The sequence below is a fragment of the Chiloscyllium punctatum genome, chromosome 18 (genome assembly GCF_047496795.1).
Source record: "Chiloscyllium punctatum isolate Juve2018m chromosome 18, sChiPun1.3, whole genome shotgun sequence".
Taxonomy (NCBI): Eukaryota; Metazoa; Chordata; class Chondrichthyes; order Orectolobiformes; family Hemiscylliidae; genus Chiloscyllium; species Chiloscyllium punctatum.
Window position 1 is genome coordinate 74,306,246 of NC_092756.1, and position 10,162 is coordinate 74,316,407.

Sequence of the window (10,162 nt, forward strand, 5' to 3'; positions counted from 1 at the left end):
ATTAGAATCAGTCTGACCATTGTGGCACGGACACCCTCACACAGGGAAGCTCACACCTTCAATACATCATCTGGGCCGACATGACACCAATTGTTAAAGTTCACTCGAGAATGTAACTATTGATAAATATGAAAGAACGAAAACCAACCTGGCCATTCTAAAAGATGAGAGACTTAACAAACAATCCAGGTCTTTCTAAAGATACAATTTTAGTTGCATCATACTGTAAAAATTTGCTATAAATTCTGTGTTTTGCAATCTTATTCTCCACAACCACCTGATGAAGGAGCAGTGCTCCGAAACCTAGTGCTTCCACATGTTCGACTCTAACCTGGTGTTGTGTGATTTTTAAATCTATCCTTCATCCATCTCCTGACGGTTGAGCATACATCTCAAGGTCAGGACAGCGACCCTCCACAGGGACACAAATCAACTCCTTCTTTGGTCGCTCCACGATGGATCTCTCTGATGACTGTTCCCGTTCGTTGGTTGGCTCATTGGGATCATTGCTGACATCTTGGAAAAATTCCTGGAGTCTCATTGGTCTGATGAATTCCTCACAACTTTACTCAAGTATTCTTGTTGGTGATGGGGACAAAGGGAGACTAAATTTGATTTGCATTTCAACTTGATTTTCTTAACAAAGTATTGAAACTGTTTGTAACATCATTTGAAAATGCAGACAAAGGTTCTAAATCAGTTGTGTACAGTCTATGCAGAGAGAAAAGAACCAACAAACCGTTGGAATATTGACATTTCTCAAACCTTCTGTGTCGTTGTGGAAAGAAAGGCATTTTGTACTTGGGCAGAAAACGATCTCTATTCAGTGTCAGGCACCAAGAGGGTCTGAGAACTGAAAGGACGATGTGATCATTTGTCAGAAAGACCTGAGACTGTGTTGTTTCCCTGTTACACCTTGGCAGCAGCTGCCTGAACCTTTAGTGTGTCCCTCAGTGTGTTGTCACAGATCTGGGAGTGGGCTCGGCTGTCACACTCATTTGAGGTCAACTGTTTCCAGTGGTCTGCCAATATAGTGCCCTCGTGGCCTAATGGCGATGGCACTGGCCTCTGAAATCTGGGATTTAATTTTTAAGCCTGGTCTTTGCAGTGGCTGATTTTCATCCCATGTCAACTTCATCTCAATCCAAATTGACTGGGTTTTTAACTACTCTGTTAAAAATCATTGTGCCTGCGTTGAGATTATGGCAAATGTTGTGTAGGAGAAACTTATACAAGATAATTCCAGGATTTGGGAGATCTTGGGGTGAATTGTCTGAAAGAGACAGCACAGCCACAATGGGCTGAATTCCTGCAATGATTCTGTTGATTTGTCCTCAATGCAGCTTTTTGCAAAATCTCCACTTCCACCTTCCCCAGTAACTTTAAATATCTTGAAAGTGCTGCACAAAATAACATTGAGCCCTTTGCTATTTTCCTGTCTGCGCCATTTGCCTTAGACTTGAATTGTGCAAAGTTGGAGTTTGGTTGATATCTCATCTGTCCATTTGGGGAGAAATGGGAGGCGGGTTCAATTTATTAAGCAGCCAACAATGTGGCATGAGATGGAAGGGGTAAGAACCAATCAGTGAGAGAACAACACACAGAAACACACACGATGAGAGGTCAGGGTGCAGAATTTAAAGGCTGCCATTGTCATCTGCCCTGCGGGGCCCCAGTGGCCTAATGGATAAGGCACTGGCCTCCTAAGCCAGGGATTGTGGGTTCAAGTCCCATCTGGGGTGTCACTGTGGTTTATCCTTTATTTCTAATCTATTTTGGAGCAATCCCCATCTCTGCATTCAGTTGATGGTCAGTGGTATCCAACATGATCTTGCACAAGATTTTCGGGGATCTGCAGGATTGAATGTTGAAGGTGGTGATCAAGTGGCTGCTGTTTCTAGATGGGGACGAGATTCCTGAGAGTGCGGTTGGAGAGGTTGCTTTTGGAAGCCAGCTCTCATCACACTCTCATCAACAAACCAAACCTTCAACACTGATCCCTCCAGAACATCGGATATTACTGACAGAGAATACACCTGCCAACGTTTATAGGTGCACCATCGACAGCATTCTGTCTGGATGTATCACTACCTGGTACGGCAACTGTACCATTCAAGATCGGAGACGGTTACAGAGAGTGGTGAACTCGGCCCAGACAATCACAAAGGCCAACCTCCCATCTATAGAATCCATCTACCAGGCCCACTGTCAAGGAAAGGTCTCCAGCATTCTCAAAGACCCATCCCACCCTGGCAATGTTTTTCTACAACCTCTCCCATCAGGGAGAAGGTACAGAAGCCTGAACACACGCACCAACCGGTTTTGAAACAGTTTCTACCCTAAAGTTGTTAGAATACTGAACGGCCTCACAGACTCTTAGTATTCGCCTGTACCTGTGTTTTTGATCCTGCTGCTGTTTCCCTATTATTTACTTATCTATGTTACTGAACTCTGTGAGCTGCCTGTATTGCTCACAAGACAAAACTTTTCAATGTGTATATCATTACTTGCAAACCAAATATTTTCAATGAATCTTCCACCTTTAGGATTACTGTTATCTTGGTCCAACTCATTGAATGTAAATATAAATTATTGAGTGTGGAATAACTTTATTTCACCTGCATTTTTTCCTGTTAAATGCCAACAGGACAGTATAGAGGTCAAGCAAACTCAATGTTTGTACAGTTCGATGATCTCAAAGCAGCCATGCACAGTTTTAAAGACATGAGGAATGAGATTAACTTAATTTGAATGGAGATAATGCAGTGAGAGGGTTTTAATTGGAGAGAATGTTTAAATTGAAAGTATCCCCAGAAGGGATGTAAACCACAGGCAGTAGCTTAGAAGATCAGAGATGGAGCTGTTAGGTCACTGGGACAACACGTGCTTCTGGGGCCATGTCAGGAGAATTGATCCCCTCAACCTTGGTTGTGTTCATGTCAGAACAATGCTGCACTCTCCCAACATTTATGTTCACCAACATTTCACGAGTTTCATCCCACCATCAAACTCACCATGGACTCCTGTTTAGTATCTGTCTCATTCTTGGACACATGCATCTCCATCAAGGATGGACACCACAGCACCTCACTCAACCACAAACCCACCCTCAACATATTAAAACAGCCGTCCCCTCTGTACAAGCCGTACACTGACACAGGATCTGTTCAGGTGAGGGGGAATGTGAGGGGCACTTGGAAGTACACAAGGACGCCCTGATAAGAATGTGATACGATGCTTAACTCATCAATCGCCAGTTCTGACATGCCCCAGGGAGAAACTGCAATGACCTCCTCAGGAGACAGACACGAGCTGCAACCAACAGGGTACCCTTCATTGTCCAGTACTTACCAGGAGCTGAGAAACTACGTCACATTCTCCACAGCCTGCAACACATTATCGATGAGGATGAGCACCTCGCCAAGACCTTCCCCACCCCTCCACTTCTCACCTTTAAACAGCCACCAAACCTTAAACAGACCATTGTTCACAGCAAACTGCCCGGCCTTCAGGACAACACCAAACAACCCTGTCACAGCAGACACTGTAAAACATGTCAGAGTGTCTCCATGGATACCGCCATTACACACGGGGACATCTCCCACCATGTACGCGGCAGGTACTCATGTGACTCGGCCAACGTTGTCTATCTCATACGCTGCAGGGAAGGATGCCCAATGCATGGTACATTGGCGAGACCGAGCAGAGGCTACGGCAACAGATGAATGGGCACCGCATAACAATCACCAAACAGAGGTGTTCCCTCCCAGTCGGAGATCACTTCAACGATCAGGAACTTTCAACCTCAATCTTTCAGGTAACCATCCTCCAAGGTGGGCTTTGGGACAGGCTACAACGAAAAGTGGCCGAGCAGAGGCTGATAACCACGTTTGGTACCCATGGGGATGGCCTCAACTGGGACTTGGGGTCATGTCACACTACAGCTGACCCCACTGCATTATACACACACACACACACACACACACACACATACACACACACACACACACACACATACACACACACACCCACACACACACCTTCTCACAGATGCATACCCCATTACACTCAAACACATACACATACACATACTCTCACAGACACTCACACCATCGCCCCCTCCCACGCACACCCAAATGCACACACTCACTCGGTCTCCCCTGCACGCACACACATATACGTTTGTGGGGTGAATTTGTACATTCAGAATTATGTTTTGTTTTGCTCAAAAACTGCATAAAACCTTGTCAGATTCTGTAAATGCCACATTAGAAATAGAATCAGTCTGACCGAACATTGGGACACAGACAGATTTTAACCTCACATCTTCAATGCATTATCTGAGCTGAGATGGCACCGATTGTTAAAACTCTCTTGAGAATGTAACTTTAACAAAGATCTGGGATGTACATAACAAGGAACTGAAACTAACATGATCATTCTAAAAGATGAAAGACTTCAGCTCAATTTGTTTAATATTACATGCCATGACACTGCAATCCTGTTACTAAAACTTCAGTGTTTTACGATCCTGCTCCACAACCACCTGATGAAGAAGCAGCTCTTCGAAAGCTAGTGTTTCCCAATAAACCTGTTGGACTATAACCTGGTGCTGTGTGATTTGTAACGTTGTCCGCCCCAGTCTAACACAGGCTCCTCCAAATCATAACCTTTATGTCAATGACTGGTGCGTTTTGGATGATAATGTAAAACAGAACAATAGAAACCATCCAAAGTTGGGGCTTGATGTTTTCAAGTCATTACACTATGACTTTTCCCCTGGCGGTTTATTCCATTGTGAGATTGTTTTTATTCATTTCCAGGTCATGAACATTGCTGACTAGATCAACATTTATTGCCTCTCCCTAGTTTCCCCTGAAAGGTGATGGGGAGCTATCTTTTTGAACCACTGCAATCCATGTGCTGCCTGTATCTCCTTTCGAACTGATTGAAGATTTAACAGGAGGGAGTCGGCCATTTTGGATTTGTTCAATACATTCGCATCACTTGTATGACCCTTTGATATTTTACTTATACATTCTGTGTCTGATGCCTCCTCTCTCATTACACCTGATGAAGGAGCAATGCAGGGTGAGAGGATAGGGGTTGGGCCTGGATGGGATGCTCTTCAGAGGGTCAGTGGGGACATGATGGACTGAATGGCCTTCTCCCACTCCACTCTAGGGCTTCTCTGAACAAGTTTGGAGCAGATGGTCAGAGTTCCACTGCAAGGCCCAGTTAAAGCTTTGTGAAGGGACTGGCATCCAGGTGTGTGTTCCTGCCCTACTTTTCCCTGATCTTCCAGAATCTTCTGTGGCTTTGGCCAATACAATCATGAGCAGGGTTCACATCATCCAATGGGGTCACACAAATACACTTAACTGTTGTCATGCCAGGAGCTTTCAAGTGGATTGTCTCAGGCTGACACTTCTCCAATATACAACCCTCAGTCTGGTTGGAACTGGTTCTTCTTGAATCTTTGTAGCTCTTTGATCTTAGTTGCACTGTTCTCTGGAGCTGATAGCTGCTGTTTAATTTAGGTTGGCCAATTTTCTGTCAGGTCAAATTTCTCCAGCTGAGGATCAATTGAGAATGCCTGATTTTGTTGCCATGGTCACGTGACCACACAGGATTGAGATCAGCTGCACAGTGAAGGTTTCAACAAAATCAAAACCCCAAATAAGACTTGAGCCCACAATCTCTGGTTTAGGAAGTTAGTGCCTTACCCATGAGGTCACTGGGCCTCCAACAGATAGAGCTACCAATCTATGGACAAAGCAGCTTCTGTTTTAGTTGTGTTGGTGTCAGAGTAAGCTATATTCTGTCAACATTCCCAGCTGAACTCCAGATTACCTGCGGCCAAGATCACCGTCAGTTTCTTGGATGAAGTCTTCACGACTGGTAACGCTGACAGTCACCACTGGAGAGTGTCTCTGCCATTATCTGCGGTTGGCCCTGCACATCAACGGTTTCATCAGCAAACCTCAAGAGACAACATCCAGAACTTTTGTGCTCTTGAAGGCAAATCCCTTCTCATTAAGAAAAGAAACAAAATATCTTTAATGTGATGATGTTGGTTTGAACATTTGGGAAGATCAGGGAAAAGGAGCATAGGGACACACACCTGGATGTCAGTCCCTTCACGAAGCCTTGACTGGGCCTTTGACCATCTGCTCCAAACTTGTTCAGAGAAGCCCTAGAGTGGGGAGGGAGGAGGCCATTCAGACCATCATATCCACACTGACCCTCTGAAGAGCATCCCAGCCAGGCCTAACCCCTATCCTCTCCCCCTGCATTCCCCAAAGCCAATCCACCGAACCTACACATCTTTGGGCTGTGGGAGGAACACAATGCACTCCGAGTACCCCATGGAGAGAATGTGCAAACTCGACACAAACTGACACCCAAGGGAGGAATCAAAGCCAGGTCCCTGACACTGTGAGTCACCATGCCAGCCCAAAAAGAATCTCCGCAGTCCTTTCCCCATTGTGGCTCTGCTGCCTCTTTCAGGCAATTTCGATCCAATCCTGCAGATCCCCGACAACTTTGTGCAAGTTCATGTTGGACAGCACTTTCCATCAACTGAATGTAGACATGGGGATGTTTATAATGTAGATTAGAAGTAAAGTTCAAAGAGGGCAACCTCTGAAAGTTAGCTACTCAAGATAGGGTTTGAACCCACGATCCCTGGTGAGGAGCCCAATATCTTATCCATTAGGCCACTGGGTCTACATGTCGACTGTCAAACTGGCAGCCTTTAAATACTGCACCCTGATGGCTCATATTGTGTTTTTCTCAGTTTTATACTCTCACTGATTTTTTTTTACAACTTCCATCTCATGCTAAAAAATTGGTTGCTTGATAAATCAATCTCGCTTCCCATTTGTCCCCAAACGGACAGACAAGAAACCAACCAAACTCCAACATTGCACACCTCACATCTGAGGAAAATGGAGCAGACAGGAAAATAGCAAAGGGCTCAATGTTATTTTGTGCAACGCTTTCAAGATATTTGCAGTTAGTGTGGAAGAAGTAGGTGGAGATGTTGCAAAATGGTGCATAGAGGACAAATGCTTTCTTTGGTTAGACCGCACTTGGAATACTGTGTCCAGTTCGGGTCGCCCTATTGTAGGAAAGATGTGGATGCTTTGGAGAGGGTTCAGAGGAGGTTTACCAGGATGCTGCCTGGACTGGAGGGCTTATCTTATGAAGACAGGTTGACTGAGCTCAGACTTTTCTCATTGGAGAAAAGGAGGAGGAGAGGGGACCTAATTGAGGTATACAAGATAATGAGAGGCATGGATAGAGTCGATAGCCAGAGACTATTTCCCAGGGCAGAAATGGCTAACACCAGGGGTCATAATTTTAAACTGGTTGGAGGAAAGTATAGAGGGGATGTCAGAGCCGGGTTCTTTACACAGAGAGTTTTGAGAGCATGGAATGCGTTGCCAGCAGCAGTTCTGGAAGCAAGGTCAATGGGGACATTTAAGAAACTGCTGGACATGCATATGGTCACAGACATTTGAGGGTGCATACATGAGGATCAATGGTCGGCACAACATCGTGGGCTGAAGGGCCTGTTCGGTGCTGTACTGTTCTGTGTTCTATGTAGTATGTTCTAAATCAACAGAATCTTAGCGGGCATTCAGCTCATTGTGGCTGCGCTGTCTCTTTCAGACAATTCTCTCCAAGATCTCCCAAATCCTGGAATTGCCTTGTGCAAGTTTCTATTACACATCATTCGCCATAATCTCAACACAGGCTCAGTAATTTTGAACAGAGTAGTTGAAAAATGCAGTCAATTTGGATCATGATAAAGTTGGCATGGGACAAAAGTCGAGGAGAATGTGAGGACTGCAGATGCTGGAGAAAGTTGGCATGGGAGAAAGGTCAGCTCCAAAGACCAAGCTTAAAACGTAAGCAGCCCAGAGGGGAATTAAACCCACAATCCCACACTTAGGAGGACAGTGGTTTACCCAATATGTTACTAGGGCACACATAGCCATTTGCCAGTGTAAAGTCTTGGCATCAAGCGAGTATTACAGCCCAGTATGTTCCAACATCTCAAACGACATGTTGACGGATACACTAAAGTTTCGGTCAGCTGCTGCCAAGGTGTAACAGGGAAACAACACAGTCTCAGGTCTTTCTGACAAATTATCACATCGTTCTTTCAATTCTCAGATCCTCTTGGTGCCTGACAATGAACAGTGATCGGTTCCTGCCCAAGTAGAAAATGCCTTTTTGTTCACAACGATACAGAAGCTTTGAGAAATGTCAACTTTCCAATATTTTGTTGGTTCTTATCTCTCTGCATAGACTGTACACAACTGATTTAGAATAAAGGAAAGCATACCAAACGCCTTCTTCACTATCCTATCGATCCCCGACTCTACTTTCAAGGAGCTATGAACCTACACTCTAAGGTCTCTTTGTTCACCAACACTCCCTGGGACATTCCCATTAAGTCTATAAGCCCAGCTAAGATTTGCTTTCCCAAAATGCAGCACCTCACATTGATCTAAATTAAACTCCACCCATCACTCCTCAGCTCATCGGCCCTTCTAATCAAGATCCCGTTGTAATCTGAGGTAACCTTCTTTGCTGTCCACTACACCTCCAATTTTGGTGTCATCTGCAAATTTACGAACGATACCTCATAATGATACTAACATATATATAAATGACGGAAAGTAGTGGACCCAGCACTGATTCTTGTGGCACTCCATTGGTCACAGGGCTCCAATCTGAAAAACAACCCTCCACCACCATCCTCTGTCTCCTACCTTTGAGCCAGTTCTGTATCCAAATAGCTAGTTCTCCCTGTATTCCATGAGATCTCACCTTGCTGATCAGCCTCCCATGGGGAACCTTGTCGAACGCCTTACTGAAGTCCATATAGATCACATCCACCGCTCTGCCCTCATCAATCCTCTTTGTGACTTTTTCAGAAAACTCAATCATGTTTTTGAGTCATGATTCCTCCAGCATTTTCTCTGTTTCAGATTTCCAGCATTCACAGCATTTAGCTTTTATTGGACAGCTTGCCATTTCACTTGGCAATGAAAAACATTTTGTGATTTACACATGAAAGAACTGAAACCAACCTGGTCATTCTAAAAGATGAGAGACTTCACACACAATCCAGATTTTTTTCAATATATAATTTCAGTGACATCACACTGTAAACTTTTGCCATAAATTCTGTGTCTTACAATCTTATACTCCACAACCACCTGACGAAGCAGCAGCGCTCCGAAAGCTAGTACTTTGAGATAAACCTGTTGGACTACAACCTGGTGTTGTCTGATTTTTAACGATGATTATTCGAAACTTATACAAGATAATTCCAGGATTTGGGAGATCTTGGGGTGAATTGTCTGAAAGAGACAGCACAGCCACAATGGGCTGAATGCCTGCAATGATTCTGTTGATTTGTCCTCAATGCAGCTGTTTGCAACATCTCCACTTACTCCTTCCCCACTAACTGCAAATATCTTCAAGGTGCTGCACAAAATAACATTGAGCCCTTTGCTATTTTCTCGTCTGCTCCATATTCCTTAGACTTGAGTTGTGCAACATTGGAGTTTGGTTAATTTCTCAACTGTCCGTTTGGGGACAAATGGGACGTGAGATTGATTAATCAAGCAGCCAACAATTTAGCATGAGATGGTTGGGGTAAAAAACAATCAGTGAGAGTATAACACTCAGAAACACACAGTATGAGAGTTTGGGTGCAGTACATAAAGGCTGTGATTTCGGGCCTGCTGTGTGGCCCCAGTGGCCTAATGGATATGCCACTGGCTTTCTAAGCCAGGGATTGTGGGTTCGAGTCCCATCTGGGGTGTCAGTTGTTTGTCCTTTGTTAACTGGATTTCTAATCTATTTTGGGGAACATCTCCATGTCTGCATTCAGTTGATGGGAAGTGATGCCCAACATCTTCTTGCACATGATCCTCAGGATTGAGGTGAATTGTCTGAAAGAGACAGCACAGTCACACTGGCTGAAAACCTGCTGAGATACTCCTGTGGATGGCATGGTGGCTCAGTGGGTAGCACTGCTGCCTCACAATGTCAGGGACCTGGCTTTGATTCCTCCCTTGGGTGTCTGTTTGTGTAGAGTTGGCACATTCTCTCCATGGGGTACTCCGGGTGCTTTGTT

General features: G+C 44.6%; 2 non-coding genes across 2 annotated transcripts; both read left to right on the forward strand.

Annotated features, from left to right (window-relative positions):
* The first annotated feature begins 1,669 nt into the window (after window positions 1–1,669).
* trnar-ccu (transfer RNA arginine (anticodon CCU)) lies at window positions 1,670–1,742 on the forward strand. The gene has a single exon. It is a non-coding gene; the product is annotated as a tRNA-Arg (tRNA).
* An 8,032-nt stretch (window positions 1,743–9,774) lies between these two features.
* Window positions 9,775–9,847, forward strand: trnar-ucu (transfer RNA arginine (anticodon UCU)). The gene has a single exon. It is a non-coding gene; the product is annotated as a tRNA-Arg (tRNA).
* The last annotated feature ends 315 nt before the right edge of the window (window positions 9,848–10,162 follow it).